Source organism: Equus przewalskii, chromosome 7 (assembly GCF_037783145.1).
Source record: "Equus przewalskii isolate Varuska chromosome 7, EquPr2, whole genome shotgun sequence".
Lineage (NCBI taxonomy): Eukaryota > Metazoa > Chordata > Mammalia > Perissodactyla > Equidae > Equus > Equus przewalskii.
The window spans coordinates 49,722,284-49,741,577 of NC_091837.1; the positions used below are offsets into that span (position 1 = coordinate 49,722,284).

General features: G+C 43.3%; 1 protein-coding gene across 5 annotated transcripts in view; it reads right to left on the reverse strand.

Annotated features, from left to right (window-relative positions):
• KCTD1 (potassium channel tetramerization domain containing 1) overlaps window positions 1-19,294 on the reverse strand; it is a 190,345-nt gene that overhangs the window by 57,764 nt on the left and 113,287 nt on the right. Inside the window, exons 1-3 of one of the 5 annotated variants that reach the window (XM_070627515.1) lie at window positions 6,839-7,050; window positions 5,690-5,926; window positions 2,969-3,080 (exon numbers count right to left, since the gene is read on the reverse strand). The exons of the other annotated variants lie outside the window; for them this stretch is intronic. The gene's annotated coding sequence lies outside the window, so the exon portion shown is untranslated. Of the gene's footprint in view, window positions 1-2,968; window positions 3,081-5,689; window positions 5,927-6,838; window positions 7,051-19,294 lie in introns of those variants that run through there. 5 annotated transcript variants of the gene reach the window in all.

Sequence of the window (19,294 nt, forward strand, 5' to 3'; positions counted from 1 at the left end):
TGTTTTGGTGATAGAAAACAGATGCCTTTTTAATACAGTAAGAATCTCTTGTAAGCAGAATGAGTGTCATCTTTTCAAAAAGACACACTGAATAAAAAAACTGGAATGACTGAGGGACAGAGTTTCAATGTTTCCGCACCAGAAACAATGGGTGGTGTCATGTTGGCAGGGATGCCAGGTCTTGTGATTTGCCAAAAATGCTTCTCCTAGGTGAAATCCCGTGCTAGGTGGGATCTTTATTCTCAGAAGACGTAGACTGTTTCTCTGCTGGCTGTTCGGGTCATCCTGGTTCTTTGTTACATTATTCCCATTTGAGCTGCTAGTGGGAACTGCTATTAAATGAAAGTCGCGATAAACTGATGGCCTCCTCTGGCTCTGCTCCTCGTGATGTGGCCGAAGCCAGGCCTGCCAGCAGCCAACTGTGGCCAGTGACCCTGGGAGGCCCAAAAGTTCCTGAAGCTGAACTGTTAGTCCTGGTATGAGCACAGTAGACCTGTTTCTTGGGATATTTTAGAGGGGACAGTGATTGATGAAACTTCCTGTGCAGGAGCAGATGGGAGAGGAGATAGCGTTGAAAGCACGGATTAGGAAGAAGGCGAGTGAGCGGTAACAACAGCAGCAAAGCAGCCATCCTCCTTGCTAGTTCATTGCGACGAGCTATTCTTTGCAATTTTCACACTGTAAAGGAGACATCTGTGTTCTTGGAGAAGCATCTTAAAATAAATACCAACAAGAGTTAAAAAAACAAACTAACTTTTTAAAGATCAACCTGACTGGCAAGAAAAGTTTGGCACAAACACGGAAATGCATTAGAAAAAAAATCCTACCTGGAATTTACATAGCGCCTTATGCATATGAAGCAGTTATCTATGAGGTACTAGAACTCCAAAGATCTTATGAACAATCATAACCCATAAGCCTTCTAAAAGGTCCAGAGAGGGAAGACAGCAAGGCTAACTACTGTCGTTTGCAAAGAAGGAAAATTGAGGCGAGAATATTAGATTAATTGTGCAAGGTCAAGAAAAGTTAGTTGATTTAAAGTTAGAAGCAGAATATTCTGGAATCTAAACCTGCGTTCTCCCGACTCCAACGTGCTGTCTCGGTCTGGGCCAGTCTGGTGGTGTCTGACCACCAGGACGTGGATGAGACTCTGCAAACAGCCCTCTCATCTGCCCGTGGCAGCAGACAGCATTGCACTAGAGCATTTCCACTCAAGGAAGCGAAACGCGCAGCAGAACGTCTTAGGTATTCTTAAAGCCCCAGCCTAATTTTATTAGACGGTTATTTAACCACAAGACACAGTATTTAAAGCCACGGCAATGGTGGGGGTGGCGGAGTGAGGTGGGGAATGAAATTCTGTCTAAGGAGAAAATTTTTTGGTCAGTGTTAGAGAAACAGGAAAGGGACGGAGAACAGGCCAAGAAGAAGTGAGAAGATGAGAAGGAACAAAAGAGGGGAAGGAAGTGAGAAAAGGACAGTGACGTGGGAGGGAGACAGGAAGAGAAACTGGTAGAAAGGAAAATACAGGAGAGTCGAGAAGAAAGAGACAGAAGATAAGTATGTGTTGCAGGGAGTGGAGTGGGTCGGACTACTTCTGTCTCCTCACTTTCCAACCGCCTGTCCACTCATCTATTCAGAAGGTCAGTTTCTAACCCCCGTCTGCTTGCCCGTAGGTCCTCTTGTTTATTCCAAAGTAGGACCCTACTTGATCCCTGTAAGTGGGCTCCTTCAACAGGCAGCCGTGAGAGGTTTGGGGGGAGGGTTTAAAGGATTCTCCAGTCTCGTAATCTGCTAGGGTCTACGATCCCGCTACGTACTGCTCCCTTCTGAAGATGGTGGGGCTGAAGCCTAATTATTAGAGAACCAGGTACTTTCTTGACGCTGTTGGAAAGTTCTCTGAATAAATGAGCTCAGAGATAAATGGTTCTAGCCTGCAGAATGGAAGACCACAGGCATCAGTGGAAAGCCTACAGACACCACTGGAATGCAATCGGGGGTAAGCATACTCAGTTGTTTTTTCCACCCACTCCCCACAGTACTTAATGAAATCTTTTTTATTTTTGCACACAGTAGAAAATGAATAAACTTCCGAGGACGTTAAAGCAAGTCTATAAGGCTCTATAATTGAGTGTTCTGATCTCCTTCCAGTAATCGACCCCAGTGACTTTTCCCTTAGGGCAGGGGCCCTCAACAGCTTTTTCATTTGTTACCTATCCATCCCACCTGTCAAATAAAAAGAAAAAACAAAACCCAAGATCTCACGGCGTAAACCGGCGCAAATGTCAATTAAGGCAAAATTAAACTCCAGTGAGGTGATAGGGATTTTGTGGAAATTAAGTAAACGCATAACACAAACAGAAAAGCCTGATGCTGTCCTACTGTGCAGCAGAAACACCGGTGCTACAAGGAACCAGGCAGCGCGGGGCTCTGGAGGAATCTCCGGTTAGCAGTCCACACAGCGAGAGGCAGGGGTTAGGAGTCTTGGTATGGCTCAGGTGTAACAAAATGACAAGGCGGTGGCAATCAGCTCTGTAGGGCTGACTCGGGATCCCTGTAGCTCTAAGGGACAAACTCTTGGGACAGATGGGGGCGGGGCTGGGCAGGACAAGGGAGTCAAACCCCAACAAGTCCCAATCCAGGGAGAAGCGTTTTCACAGAAGAAACGTCCTCAGAATCACCCTTGGAAATCAACCAGGTTGCGGGCTCCGCAGGCACGGGAGCTGCGTCTTTTATTCACCGTATCCCAGCCTCTAGCCCAGGGCCTGGCGTGGAGGAGGCACGAAATAAACACTTGCTGCATGACTTAACATTGAACTCCAGAAGAGATGTAAAAGGTGGGTCCACCACGGCTCCCCATCTTTCACCTTCCTTCACATGACTTCTTTCTCATCTCTCCAGCAACCATATAAGATATTAGAGACCACTTTAGTATAGAGAACAGGAGCAGAAGGGGAAATATGAAACTAACCTGGGGCTGGAACAGGCAGATGCTTCAAATAATGTAAGACAGCAATACAGCCGCACATGATTTAAACACAGGCTATGAGGAATGCTGTGAATAACTTAGGTGGACGTTTATTCTGTAATAAAAGTAATAACATTTTTAAATGAAGTAAAATATTTTATGGTATAATCTTATGAATTGACAGCTACTCTTTATAAATTCCATTTGGAAAAATGTTACTAACACATTAGCAATGGTAGACAGACGCAGAATGGAATTGCGAGCTCCAGCGCCAGCGTGCTGGGCTTCAGCGCTAGTTCCATCACGCCTGCTGTGTGATTTAACCTCTCCATGCCTCAGTTTCCCCATCTTTAAGATGGTAATAATAATGCCTTTTAGGATTATTGTGAAAAATCAGCAATTCATGTAAAAAAAATAGAAAGTTGTGAAAAGCACTTACCTAGGGCCAGGAATATAACTCAAAAAAAGGTAAGCTATTATTTTTAATGATGTTTGTAACAATTTATAAATGATAATTGTTTTTAAAGGATTTAATGATTATTTTTAAGGGATACTTACAAAATACCAGAATATGCATATGTTGCTCATACAACCATTCTTATTTCTTTATTCCCTCTGTTTTCCAGTGGTTCTGAACTTGCTGTGAAATCCCAGCTTACTTTACACTACATAGTGTGCAGTGCTATACAAATACCCAGAACCTTATACTTTTCAGAGGAAAAGATAATACGTAATTATCTGATACATGTAATGAAGTTTTGATATTATTAACCACCAAGAATAATAAACAGTAAATTCATTTGTCCCTGCTTTTACTTATTCTCAGATCTAAGTACAACTTCCATCTCAGTGAAGACACTTGGAGAATGAAAATTTGCCTGACTTTCACACTTACGTTAAATCTCACATGTATTGCTTTTCACATATCTTCACGAACTCCTAACTCTAATGATGGCCTTAGATAGCTACTGCTTTAAGAATCCCCATGTTGGGGGGGCATAAGTGGTAAAGGGGCGCATATGTATGATGACAGATAAAAACTAGACTGTTGGTGGTGAGCACGATGCACTCTATACAGAAACTGATATATAATAATGTACCCCTGAAATTACACAGTGTTATAAACCAATACGACATCAATAAAATTAAAAAAAAACAAAGAATTCCCATGTGAATAGAGGTGCCCTCAGAAATACAGAACATGCCTCCTTTCTGTAGTTCTTATGTGCAAAAAATAAACAAAAGATGAGACTCCGGTACGTGAGTGATGCTAAAATATTACCTGCACATGTGTTTCTAAGTTGGTCCAGTATTATATGGAAAAATGTTTTGCTGAAACAAATAAAAAATATTGTAAATCTGTACATTTGAAATGTGCTGGCCTTCTAATGGAAATCCTAAACTAAAAGGTAATGAAATTAAGTTAATAAAAACGTCACTTAATTTCTGGCCTGTTTAGCACCATTTGGAGAAGAGGATCTGAGCATTAATATTCATTCAACCATTTATATAAACTAAGACTCAAAATAAATTTCATCACTGGAGTTATTTTATCTGCTAATAATGTACTTGATATCCTGTTTCATGTAATTGGTATACGGAAATTAAAATATTAAACAAATGAAGCAGCGATTACCACTTCTCTCTCTAAAGCTATATTCTGCTGCACTAATAAAATTTAGTTGGATGATATTAAAGAAGGAGAAAGGAGGAGGGAAGAAATTAGCATACTTGAAATGTAAAAAATAACAATCGTGGAGAGGGACGGTGGCTGTTCAAGGGAAAAACCTATATATTCAGAGCCAAGTGCTGCCATTTGTTACTCTTAATTTAAAAATCTGTAAGAAAGCATCAAAATCAGTTCAGCTCAGTCTTAATGAGACAGCTCTAGCAGAAGCCTATTCACCGTACCTGTTCTAATTAGCATGAATATGTCCTCAATGTCAAATCTGACAATACTCTTAACTAAATTAATGTTAATCCTGTAACACAGGATCATATTTGAGTTAGCAGCTCTAAAACACAATTTGCATATTAATGTTTTGATAATGAATAGCAAATGAACTCAGGGCTGGAAAAAACTCAGGGCTGGTTTGTGACTGTTTCCCAAAAAAGGGAAACTGAGTCTCAGGGAGACGTGGAGGCTTGCTCAGGGCCCACAGCTGAGAACTGCCCACAAGCACAGCTTCAATGCATGCAAATGCCCAGCTATTTTCTCCCTGCCACGTCCCCAGAGAGATCTGGAGTCCTGTGTAACCTTGTAAAACGAAATGGAAGTCAGATGATATCCCACCTAAATTATTGATGACGAATACTATTTGTTAAGATTCCACAACAGAACAACCCGTGGAGGTTATTAAGCATAATTCTCGCTTTGTAATTGCCACTTCAGCTGAAATTACTACCTCTTCAAGATTTATACGAAGATAATTTGGAGATTTAGTTTGAGGTGGATGTCAACACACGCTAATTGACCTTAATTCACACCTATTTCAAAAGTGATAGGAAGGATAAGGGATGAGGAAAAGACGACAAATTAGAACTAAAAAAACCCTAAAATGAAAATAACTGCTAAAAAGATAGAAGCCATTCCATATTTTAGCTCTAAAATGTTTAATAAGTCCCCAAGAAGAAACTATAAGATGATTAACTTTCAATTGACATCTAGGAAAGTTTACTCCAGCCTGGCTGGCACTGGGAAGATAGAGATGGGTAAGAACAGACCCCGCTTTGAACTGGCATGACATTAAACCATCTCAACGTTGGGCTGGCATCTCCCGTCTTAATTTCCTACAGGCTGGAGGTTTGGAGAGCTGGGTTCGAGTGCTCCTGCACAGGCCTGCTGCACGACGCGGCTACACCCTCTACCGCCATAAAATGAGAAGGCAGAAGTCCTTCAGGGGTGTGCCCACACTTGTTCACGTGGAACCTTTTCTTTTCAGAGGATATCTTACAGTGGAGCTGCAGAGGAAATGCAGAAAAAGGCAGTGCTGCTGGGGAAGAGAGGTTGGGGAAGGGGTCAGGGCCACTCCCTGCCGCTCCCTGGAGGAGGGTGGACCATCCAGGCCCCTGAAGTTCAGTGAAGAGCTTGGGCCTGGATTCCCATAGAGGGGCTCCAGCTGACAGCCTCTGAGCCCTCTAATAAGAGTAATGACAAGTAGCATTTGGGGGGCCCTTACGGTGTGCTAGGCACCATACTCAACACCTGACATGCACTATCTCATGTAATCTTTACAATGACCTTGTGACACGTCACTAAAACTACGATTACAGACACATTCAATATTCTGACGCTCCAATCTTGGCAAAAGTTCAACTTCCCTCAAATTAACCCATTTTCTAGGTAGCAGTAATCAGACTTAAAAAAAAAATGCCTGAAGAAACTGCCTCTTTTACATATGGGGAAAAGAATACGTACCTCACAAGGCTGCTCTGAGGATTTAACGAGGGTATGAGGTGTCTAATAGGACCATGGGTTCAGTAAAGAAATAATAAAGGTTTTTTTTTTTAAAGGACCCATCAAAATTGTGCTCTACAGAATTCTAAGAATTCCAAGGACTGGATATATAGTTATTAAAAACTTCTACACTAGATTCCTGGGGATTAATGGTTCCCTTTAAAAGCAGACACAAGCAAAAAGCCAGAACAGAAGACTAAATATACTCCATAATTTCATTTATACGAAATGCTACAAAAGATACACCTACAACCAACCTATTGTGGCAGGAAGCAGAGCAGGGACCGCTCCAGGGCTGGGGCGTGGTTGGGGGACCGACTGGGGACGGACAGGCGGAAACTTTTAGGATGATAGAGATGGTCTATGTCTTGACTGGGGTGATGGTTACATGGGCACATACATTTGTCAAAACTTACTCAACTGTGCACTTAAAATGGATGCATTTAGGGGCTGGCCCCGTGGCGGAGTGGTTAAGTTCGCGTGCTCCGCTGCAGGCGGCCCGGTGTTTCGTTGTTTCGAATCCTGGGCGCGGACATGGCACTGCTCATCAAACCGCGCTGAGGCAGCGTCCCACACGCCACAACTAGAAGGACCCACAACGAAGAATATACAACTATGTACTGGGAGGCTTTGGGGAGAAAAAGGAAAAAAAAAAATCTTAAAATGGATGCATTTTATTGTAGGTAAAGCAACCCCAATAAAGGTAATTGAAAAAAAAAAGTCGTTCTAAGAAAAAAAAGGCAAGCACAAAATTTCACAACTGGATGTTTAACCAAATCTCTTTCCTCTTGCATGTTCTTATCGGGACTGACCTACCACATCGCTGTTGTGGGTTGAGCTGTATCCTCCACATATTCATATATTAAAACCCTAACCTCCAGGCCCTCAGGATGTGACCTTATCTGGAAACAGGGTCTGGCAGATGTGATCAGTTAAGACGAGGTCTACTGGAGTAGGGCGGGCCCCTGATCCACTATGACTGGTGGCCTTATACAAAGGGGAAATTTGTTCACAGACATGCACAGAGGGAGAACACCACGTGAACCTGAAGGCAAGGATCAGGGTGATGCGACTACAAGGTAAGGAACAGCAGAGTCTGCCAGCCCACCACAGGAAGCTAGGAGAGAGGCCTGGACAGATTCTCCCTCATGACCCTCAGAAGGAACCACCCCTACTGACACCTTGATCTCAGACTTCTGGCCTCCGGAGCTGAGAGACAATACATTTCCCCTGTTTAAGCCCCTTGGTTTGTGGTACATCATTCCCGCAGCCCTAGGAAATTAACACAATAGGGTCCTTTCTTTTTTCTCCAGTCACATTAGGATTGAACATTTTAACCAACTGTAATGTGCTCAAGTTTAATCAGATCTTGATGCCATCTATCCCCGAGACAGGAGTCTACCAGACTCTGCTCCACAACAAATCTGCATGAATTTGCTCATCAATAATAAAGGTTAGTATTTTCTGAGCACTTACTCTGTGCCAAGCACTTTACATGAGTCAACTCATTTCACCTCTTCAACGACCATAGAGTAAGAACTAATGTAACACCATCTTCAGAGAGAGAAACTGAGGTTTACAAAGGTTAAGTAATTTGACCAAGTCACAAAGCCAGTAAGTGGCGGAGATTTCAAGCATCTCCCACAGCGCCTGTGCACACTCCAGGAATCAGAAACAGCACTGGCGGCTGACAGCCATGTGGGTAACTTTTGCAGTTCCTAAATTATTAGAGCTAAAATTATTGTAAATAGCACAAATAAACTTACAGGGATGCAATTTTTTTTAAGATTGGCACCTGAGCTAACAACTGTTCTCAATCTTTTTTTTTTTCTTTCTTGCTTTTTCTCCCCAAACGCCCCCAGTACATAGTTGCACATTTTAGTTGTGGGTCCTTCTAGTTGTTGCATGTGGGATGCTGCCTCAGTGTGGCCTGACAAGCGGTGCCATGTCCACGCCCAGGATCCGAACCAGCGAAACCCTGGGCCGCTGCAGTGGAGCACGCAAACTTAACCACTCCACCACGGGGCCGGCCCCAGGGATGCATTTTTTTTTTAAAGTTACTAAAAAATTACTTTTTTCCTGGTGATGTTGTAGACGTGTTTCCCAAAATGTTATGAGAAACAGCAGCACCAGATATTACTAGTGGTGGAAGGTGGCGAGTTAATGATCAAACAAATTTGGGAGTCACTGAATTAAGTAAATTTCTTTCTATAGGGTTTCCAAGATGTTGGCATTGTTCCCCAAACTTACCTACCTGACTGGGGAACACTACGTTTTCGGCACCCATTGCAGGAACAGTGTTCCCCCTCACTTACTTTGGAGAAAGTCTGCTGTGCATAATGACTTACTTTCTGTTTGAACCTGCCATTGGATGTGGCTATTACAAAACTCAATTTTTGCATCTATATAATGTGGATAATAATCAATCTTTTACTATCTCAAAGGGTGGTTTGTAAGGGTCAAATAAGGTAAAATATATGAAAGGACATTAAAATCTGAAAAATCAGGGGCCGGCCCGGTGGCACAGTGGTTAAGTTCGCATGTTTCACTTTCCTGCTGCCCGGGGTTCACCAGTTTGGATCCCGGGTGTGGACACGGCACCGCTTGGCAAAAGCCATGCTGTGGCAGGAATCCCACATATAAAGCAGAGGAAGATGGGCATGGATGTGAGCTCAAGGCCAGTCTTCCTCAGCAAAAAGAGGAGGATTGGCGGTAGTTAGCTCAGGGCTAATCTTCCTCAAAATAAATAAATAAATAAATAAAATAAAATCTGAAAAATCATAAACCTAAGGCAGCCTTGTGTGGTTTTCTGAACATCTTACTATTTAACACAGTTTATTTATTTATTTATTTTTATTTATTTATTTGTTTTGAGGAAGATTAGCCCTGAGCTAACATCTGCTGCCAGTCCTCCTCTTTTTGCTGAGGAAGACTGGCCCTGAGCTCACATCCATGCCCATCTTCCTCTACTTTATATGTGGGACACCTACCACAGCATGGCTTGCCAAGCAGTGCCATGTCCGCACCCAGGATCTGAACAGGCGAACCCCGGGCCGGCGAAGCAGAACGTGCGAACTTAACCGCTGCGCCACTGGGCTGGTCTCTGTTTAATACAGTTTTGAGTTTGGAGAAATAGTGGTGGGGAGCCTTGCTTAGCCTACTGCTGATTCTTCTTTGCTAGTATAAGAAAAGCTTCTAGCAGACTGGAAAACGCAATCTGTGGAACAAGGATTAAGGGTTAGGTGATGGAAATCTTAGGTGCTGTTCAGAACACTCCTGGGCTCCGGGGTCCGAACGCTCTCACTAGAAAGCCCAGCTCATGCCAGTGCGGCTCCCAGCAGAGAAAAGACTGGAATCTGCCGTCCAGGAACACCTCGACTGGACAGGATTCGAGGGCTTCAGGAGTGGAACTGGACACAATGAGGAGGAGTAGGGAGGTATCAACTCAAGAGCTCCTCAACTGTTACCTCGGTGGCTTCTAAGGCAAATGCCCTGAGATCACCAGCATGGGCATCCTGCCACTGGCCTCCTGCTGCTCTGGGCAGGAGGTGCACCTGGGCGCCTACCTCGAGGTGAGGAACTCACCCTAACAACTGGATTGGGATGCTGGACCTCACCTGAGCAAACTGCCTGCTTTCCAGCAGGGGGCCTGCCTGTCACCAGGGACAGCTCCTGGACCACGTCCACCCTTACTCGTGTCCACATCTTCCTGCTGCGGGTGCCAAGGTGAAGGTGCCCACAGGCTCCCCATCCCTTTCAGGCTTTGGTGAGAGAGAGAAGACTCCAGAAGATTCCTCTCAAGTACACATAATGAGAATATCCAAGGTCCTGTTTTATTTCCAAACATTCTGTCTCTACAGGTAGAATTAGCTCCATTTCACTGTACATACGATTTAATTTTTTCCCTTAGCAATGATCTGTATTATTTACATGAGGCCCCAAATTCACTCAAGCTCAGGAATCAATATCCCAATGACATTATTCCATCTTCTTTCTATAATGTCTGATTTTTTTCCAAACCTTTGAGCATCTGCCACACACTAAACATGTAAGAAAGTGCTACCTTTCAAAAATTATCCAGGATGCGTGCAATATGTTTGAAGATGCATATTAAATGTCTGAAGCCATAAGAATTCATAAGGAAATGTAACAGTGGTTGTCTCTAGGGGGGAAAATGGGAACTGGAAGTCAGAAGTAGGAAGCAAGGTTATTTTCCATGGTATATTTTAAAATTTTAACATGTATATGTGTTCAATTATAAAACATTTTTTAAATTTAAAAAAATCGAGAGGCACAGAACCACATACACCCTTCCAGGGTTATTTGTCAGACCTGCAGCTTTTACTTCTCTTCTGACAAAATGCCTTGATCTCCCTGGTTCTATGAACCGCCTGGAAAAACTCCACCCAGAAAGGTCCTCTGGAAAGAATGCTCAATATCAAAAGAGCTCATTTCCCTAAAAAAAGTCTCTCTCCTAGAAAACTCAGCCAATACCAGCTACCAGTCTCCAGAGCCTTCCTTTGACGAGTCTGGCAGAGAACAGAACTATGCAAACACAAACTTTTAAAATCTTGGCTTATTTCTCACAATGCAACTCTCTTTCTACCAGTAAAGACTTTTCCAGAAAGCCTTCAGGGTTAAGAGGAAGATAACCCAGCCTGCACGCTATGGTGCTTCGGTGTGCCAGGCCTTGTGCTAAGTGGGAGACAGACATCCCTTGAGAGGCAGGGCTGCTAGGATCCACACCCGGCAGATCAAGTGTAGGCAGGAGATGAGTAACCTGCCTCAGGCCTCACGACAAACTGCAACAATGCACGTGCTCTGGTCCGCTTTGCAAGCTGCTTCATTTCTGGGGCTGAATGCGGGGACAGGATTATTCCATACAAGCCAGTATTCATAACTCCCCATCGCCTCCAGAGAGGCCGGCTGCCCCATCTCATTGCCTTCTTTGCACCTCCCTCTGCCCAGAGTGCTCCTCCCAGGGTGGGTCCCTTCGTGCCTCTGAGCTTTCTTTCCGGAAGGCCCCCTCTAAGCAGCCCTGCTCCCCCATAACCACCTGTCACGTCTGCTGCTTTTTATTTTCTCTACAACACTTATTACTACATCACATTTTCTTCTTGTTACCTATTTCCCTTTTCTGTCCCTCTCATTCTCCCTAGAATATAAACTCCAAAAGGGCAGGGCCCTTGTCATTCTGGTGGACCAGTGTCATTTCCAGAGCCAACACAGCACCTGTAGCAGGGGTTTAAGGAAGGTAGTTGAGAGACATGCAAATTATTTAGATCTCTCTAAGTCCCTATCCCCCAGGGTGGGGCCCTCAGTTTACACAACCCTGGAGAGAGACTAGTCTTTAATAGCACTTTCCTCTAGGTAGAAAAAAAAAATCCAAGTATGCACAAAATTGTGAGTTAGTTGAATGTGAGAAGAGACCAGCAAGAGAGGAGCCCTTCCTTGACATTTCAGCGTACCCAGCGAGCAACTGGAAGAGGGCGGCCATGTCTCGCACGCACAATGAACCTCCTTGGGCCTCATTCATGAACTTCAGGAAATCTGGGGGCTTCCAGCTCTGGGAGGCTGCGGTCTAGTGGGTCTTCCAAACAGGTAACACGCATCCCTGCGGAGGTGCAAGGTCACTCCAGGGTCTAGGCGGCGGACTATGTTCTTGTTTCTAAGTAGTCATAAGCGTGTTTTATACTAAGTATTAGAAAGGAGAGCTAGCGCATCACACCTCTGACTTCGTGGCTACTATCACTTGGCCTGAGTGTAAAACAGTCAACAGAAAAATACTAGGTAGGTATGAATACTGGCGAAACGAGAAAGAGAAGTCCCCGCAGCGGTGCGCGAAGTCCAGGACACTTCCGATTTACTCCTGTCCCCTCTGAGGCATCCGGAGGGATGCTGGAAAGCAGAGACGTTGGGCAAAGGCTTGGAAAGGGAGAACACTGGGCGTGGATAAAGCAGCTTAACGCCTGGGGGCTCTTCTCTGAAGAACTGGTATTTTCAGTCCAATTCGCCCTGCATGTTTTGGGATTTTTTCCCCCAATAACTTTCAAACTGCAGGATTTACAATTACCAGTTTCCATAAGCTTTAAAGCAACATATTTTCTGTACAAAGTAACAATGAGTAAACAGCAGAGCCCTGAACACTAATGCTGTAACCCCTTAACCCCCACACTACCTTTCTCTGTCTTTCTTTTAAGGTCCCTGCTGCAAACATGGTTGTCAGAACCTTTAAGAAGCACAGCTTCTCCTCTGGCCCTTTAGAAACAGAAATTTTCTCCGTAATACACAGGAGAGGCCAAGAACACATCCTCAGCCCGTTGCCCTGCAGCGCTTTGGGAGGCCAGGGTCAAGGGCGGGTCTCTCTGCCCTCCCTCCATCCCGGCCAATGAAGAAGAGGGAAAAAAGCTTCTGCTGAAATGTTAACTACAGAGAGCTTAAAAAGCGGGTGGGGAATACTCACAGAGAGAAAAATAAAGCTGGAATTAGATGTCTTAGTGCTTTAAAGTCATAATTCCAGGTCAGTGACTGAATTTTTCTTTTGTGTTACAAAAACACTCTAACCAAAACAAGGCTATTACTAAGGTTCTCTCAAGATCTTCAGAAAGGAGAGCCTGAAAAACTAATGTTTATGTTTACATGAAAGAGGATGACTGCAAACAAACAAATAGAGAGGAGAGTGGACAGGCAGAGCGAAGAGGACTTTGGGGGCAGTGAAACTATTCTGTACAATACTCCCATGGTCAATACATCATTTACATTTGTCAAAACCTACAGAATGTACACTACCAAGAATGAAGCCTAACGTAAACTATGGAGTTTAGGTGCTAAGGAGGTATCAATGTAGCATCATCCACTGTAACAACGTACCACACTGGTGTGGATGTTGATAGTGGGGGAGGCTGGACCTATGTGGGGACAGGGCGTATAAGGACACTGAATTTTCTGCTCAGTTTTCTTGGGAAACTAGAACTGCTCTAAAAAATAACATTTAAGAAAAATTGAAAAATTACACTTGCTGCAAATCACAGTCATTTTTTTTTTTCCAGAAAAAGCCAGCAAATAGAAGCTGATCTTTTTCCCTTACGTGCATCTACTTTACTCAGGCCCAACTCAGACTGAAATCTAGAAATTTCTCTGCACACATGCACGATACTTAAAATCAGTTAAAAAGGTGCCAACAAGAGCCTATATTAATTCCAAGAAACTTGAGACCCAGCAGGCTTCACAGAATGCAACTCATGCGCTCTCTCCCTGGTCTGAGAAACACTTTCAGACAGCGTTTCTATTTTATCTAGCTTTTCGTTCAGTAAGATGGGCCCCTACCTTGAACTTGATCCTCCGCTTTGTCACTGACTCAGTTCAGACACAAAGGATGTTCACTCCTCCTCCTCCTAAAGGAGAGGACTTGGTTGAATGAGGAACGACCTTTAAGTGCGAGTGGCGATCCTTTATGACCAAATCCAGACTCCCTGGGGAGCACAGTGGGTGGGTGGCCAAGGAGGGAGCTCGGAGGGAGGCCCAGCCAGGGAGCTGAGGCTGCAGGCTCATCTGAGTCTACCCTGGGGTCAGTCTTTTCCTTCCGTGTTTTAGAAAAGTACATAAAATATTAATAAAACAACTCAAAGCCAATTTCACCTGTCCTCTGGATCCTGCCACCTCACTGTCCTTCTTACTCTCTACTCACTCCTTCCCCCCAGCATATGAATACGATTCAGGTCTCTCCCACCTTAAAAAAACCACAAAATTCCCCCCCAAACTCATCTCCAGCTCCAGCTCCCGCTCTCCTGCTCCCTCTCCTGGAAAGTCAAACCTGAAAGAAGTCCCCGCACTTCCCTTTCCTAGCCTCTCATTGGTCCCTCTGCACTCTCCAGTGTGGCTTCTGCCCATCTCCCCACAAAACTGCTTTGCAAAGACCACTAACCACCTCCCTGCGGAGAATTCAGACGACAGACCCTGTGGTCTCATCTTACCTGAACTCTCAGCTGCATTCATAACACCGACCACTCCCTCAGCTCCTGGTACACAATATCCCACCAGTTCCCCTCCTCTCTGTCTGGCTGCTCATTGTGGCTCTATGCCCTTAACTCCTTCTCAGCCCTGCCTCGGAATCTTCCAGTTTCTTGGGGCCCTCTTCTCTTCTCCCACTATGATTTCTTTATAAGCAAAATAATCCACCCAAGTGGCTTCAATTATCACCAATAAACTGATGAACTTCCAAATTTTATCCCTCAGCCCAGACTTTTTACCAGACCTGCTAATCTACCTACTTATCCAACATTTCCACTTGGGTGCCCCATGAGCCTCTAGAATTCAACATCTCCAAAGCAAAACCCACCCTACTCCCCCCGTGCTCCTCCTGCAAGTAGCCCCCGTTTCAATATGCAGCACCACCATTTGTCTTGTGCACTGCCAGAACTCCTTCCGAGCTCCAATATCAATCCCCATGTCCTGTGGATTCTACCTCCCAATATCTCTCAGAACCATCTACTACTCCTCCCCACCCCACTACTTCTATCTCAGTCCTTTGACACGATCACCTCTCCCTTGCTCTAGTTCCTCTGCAATCCATGGTCCATATCTCAACTGAAGAGAACTTGTTTAAAAAAAAACCAAGTTGGATCCTGTCCACCTCTGCTTGAAACTCTTCCATAACTGCCCAGACCGTAAGATGAAGTTTGAAACCTTTAAAATGGCCTAGACACCATAGGACCCTTGACGAACTCTTCAGCTTTCTCTCGCCACTTCCCCATCACTCTCTATGCTCAAAGCCCAGGGACCTCCTTTCTGTTCTGGAATATTCTGGTATGTTCCATGCTCTTTCCTGTCTCAGGGCCTTTGCACATGCACTTGCCTCTGTCTACTATGTCTCTCAGATCAAAATCCTTCTTCCCGTTTTTGTTCTCTGCACCCCCTTGAAGTGAAAATAAAGAGTATAAAACCCAAAGGAGAACAAAAACTGAGAGAAAAAGACCAAGAAGGAAAAAGAGGTAGGTTTATATCCTTTTATTAACTGTACTTTGCCTTCTCAGACCATATTCTTTAAGTTTAAAAGAAAATGTAACCCAAGGAGATTGTGCCTAAACTAGGACAGATGTAAATTCCCAAACGGTATTAAACAACTGTGAGAGGACTGATTTTATTTTCTGCAACTGTGAACAATCAAAAAGGTGACTGGAGGGGCTGGCCCCGTGGCCAAGTGGTTAAGTTCGCGCGCTCCGCTGCAGGCGGCCCAGTGTTTCGTTAGTTCGAATCCTGGGCGTGGACATGGCACTGCTCATCAGACCACGCTGAGGCAGCGTCCCACATGCCACAACTAGAAGAACCCACAACGAAGAATACACAACTATGTACCGGGGGGCTTTGGGGAGAAAAAGGAAAAAATAAAATCTTTAAAAAAAAAAAAAAAGTGACTGGAGTCCATCATCAAATGTCGTAGAAGTAAAATAGGATTAGTGGCAATGGTCATCAATATTTCCTAATACAGTATGTCATACGTCCTAATATGAATAGAATTGACATAGGAGAGGGAGAAGAGGCTAGCTAACAGCCACAAAGAGCCAAGGCAGACAGGTGGACGGACTGATGGGTAAAAGGAACTCTTCTCATGAAACACAAATTATACCACTGACCCCCTCAAGTTGGAGTTCCCTCCCTAAGAATTTCTTAGCTGTGCAATGTCCACTATAATTTGAGCAGATACTATATATTGGATAATTCTGTGAAATCAAATGTGTCCCTTTATAAAAGGGTTTCTCTTAGCTCTTATGAGGTTGGCAGTTAAGCCAGGGAAAGGCAGAGGAGAAATGAGAGCTATGGGAAATGGAAAAACGGAAAGAAAAGAAAATCTGAGTGGGCATGAGGTAGGGAGGTGAAGAACATTGGTCCAGACCTAAAGCACAGAAGAGGCTGAAGTCCAGGTTTGCTGACCTCGGGGCAAGTCCCTCTTAGTCCTGCCCCTCCCCCATCCCCAGAGGGCACCAGCTCGCTAACCAGACCCACATCTCTAACAGGACAGCACTGCTACCACCACCACGTTCCACTGGGCTGGTGATTTATTTGGGTGTATGTGATTCCCGCTGTGTGCTAAGAACTCAACAGAAGAGAACAAATTAAACTTGGAACATATGCAGTAGAGAACTTGACAGTCTTCAGGGGCACTGTCTCCATCATCTGACCCTTCAGAGCACAGCACACTCCCAGGCACACAGTAGGTGTGCAACAAATATTTAAGGAAAGGGTTTTTTTCCTCCCCCTTATGTGCTATTGAAGGAGCTTTTTATTTCTAACCTTCACAGCTAAAGAATTGGTTTTCATTTTTTCAAATGAAGGTGAAATATTTAGATGGTTTCTGCTGAAGGCTAGGAGGGCAAGGATTATAAATTAACCTTAAACTGTTATTACAAAATATTTTTATTCATTTCTACAAATACTTTTGAGCACCTAAAATGTGCCAGCCAGTGTGCCAGGTACTGGGAATAGAGTAGAGAACAAAAGAGGCAACGTCCCAGAAAGAAACCTTATGTAAAGAGTATTGGATGAATAAAGATCATGAAAATACAAACTCTCACTCGGAAAATATTCAACCATTAGTTTTTGAAGGGCTACTCTGCATACAGCAAATAAAAGATAAAATAACCCTAAATCAATGAGAAAATTTCAACCACAGATTGAAACACATATCAGATACATTACTTTATACATCACATTTAGTCAAATATTGTAAAAAGGATATATATATACACATATATCTCCTTAAAACATATAAATCCCAACCAGAAATGGCAACAGACATTATAAGTATACCAAGTATGTTTGAACAGCCAGAGCTGATATTGGAAGTCACATCAAGGACAAATGAGGGCTCTAAAACAGAATTTCCCTCAGTGTATACAAACTGCGATCTCATTTACAAACATCTGATTTGTAAAAATTTGATTTGCAGAGATTTTTGCCAGCATAAAATCATAGGTTCTTAGGGTGGAAGGTCACCTGACCAGGTGTTCCTGTAATAGCTGTCTTACTGAGAAGGGCTTCTGGTAAACTGGTTTAGGTGAGCTAGTGTAATTAACACCCAGGAGGTTAGGATGCGGTTTAGCTGTGCCAGCTGATCTCTCATTCTCAAATGCTAATCCCACAATTCTTTAGCATCACAAATATGGACTAAGCAGCTCAAAAACAAGTGCCTACCTATGTTAGTATATACAGTTTTTATTCCATCAATAAAACCTTAGCTGTTTTCTTTTACAGGAACAGGGAGAAAAGCACAGATTTTCTGACAGACCTATTCGGTGAGGCAGTTCTCTCTCTCTCTCAAAAGTGACCTCAGTTCTTCAGCAACTCACGCAGCATGAGAATCAACTGAGTTAAGTCTGAAGCAATCACATGGTAAAGGTTACACACAACCTACCAAGTGAGGAGACGGGGCTTTGTTGACCAGGAGAGATCCCGAGCCTGTGAATCAGGATCACTTCCTGACTCTGGACCAGATTCTGCTACTCAGTCTCTCTGGGCGTCCATTTCTTCACTCTACCCAATTAGTTGAGGTGGTCAGAGGTGTTATCCACTCTTGAGTTTTTAAGAAGGAAACTATGCTAACACCCATTCTATACAGTTTACCCATCCTTCTCCTGATATTTTAAATAGGGAAACTAAATCTGATGTGGCTCATCCAAAAGTGACCGCCTTTATCTGGAAGAGTGGACAAAGCCAGGCACAGCTTCATCTGTGCTGGGTCCATGCAGAGCTTCATGTGTGATTACGTTAGCACGAGTGGTCGGCGTGTGTGGCCTGCTTCTGCATGGGTGGGACCCAAGTGAAGAAGGGAGCAGCCACCCAGTCCCTTCAGTCTCTTTTAATGATAACTTTGTTGGTTTTAATATCTGTCACTCCCACTTGTATGTCAAGTCCATGAGAAATGTGACCTGTCTTGATCTTTACTGGGTCGTCAGTGACTACCACATAGTGGGTGCTGAATAAATATTTGTTGAGTGAATGGACAAGTGAGAGACCTGGGATACAGTATGGATTTGCCATTTACTTCCTGGGACAGGCTACTTAATCTCTCTAGCCTATGAGACTGTTATGAGGATGAGCTGGCATCATGTACACTGAGTATCTACAGTACTGGATTGATCGTGGGGTCCAATTCTTCAGGAATGAGATGTGTAGTCCTGATACCAAGCAATTGATGCACTGAAGGCTAATAATCTAATTACAATTCATACTTCATGATGCAGATAATATTTACTGACTTCATTTCTAAACAAGTTGGTATAAACTAAATTAAGACTAAAATGTGAATTATTTGATGAGTTATGTCAGTTGAGCGAGTATTTTATTTGTCAAGTAGGGAAAGAGAGTTAAGAGAATGACATAATCTCTTTCAAATTAGCACTTTTAACACAGAGAGGGCTTCTGTTATAGGTAATACATTGCCTGAAAGTTTCATATTCTTTATTTTATCGATGAGATCTTTTCTGGTTGTAAAGTGGCCATGAGAATGTTTTTTAAAACTATTATTAAAAAAAACCCTGTAATTTATCATCTGGTCATATGTATTATTTTTAATGATAAAAGTTTAGAGGGTCCTAGTTCCGTATTCTGTATGATTAAGATATTTGTTTATTCACACAAATTTGGAATATACTTTACTGGTATCACAACATTCTAATGAAAATTATAAAGAGATCAATTTCTATAGATTCATTGTTTATAATTAGGAAAACAAATATTTTCTAATGAGATGGATGATTTCATTGAACACTGAAGCCTTATATGGTCAATACTTGTAAGTCATTTCAACTTTTAGCTGTTCAAGATCGACTTAAAAGTTAGTCCAAAATTAATCCTTAAACATTTTATACAAAGTG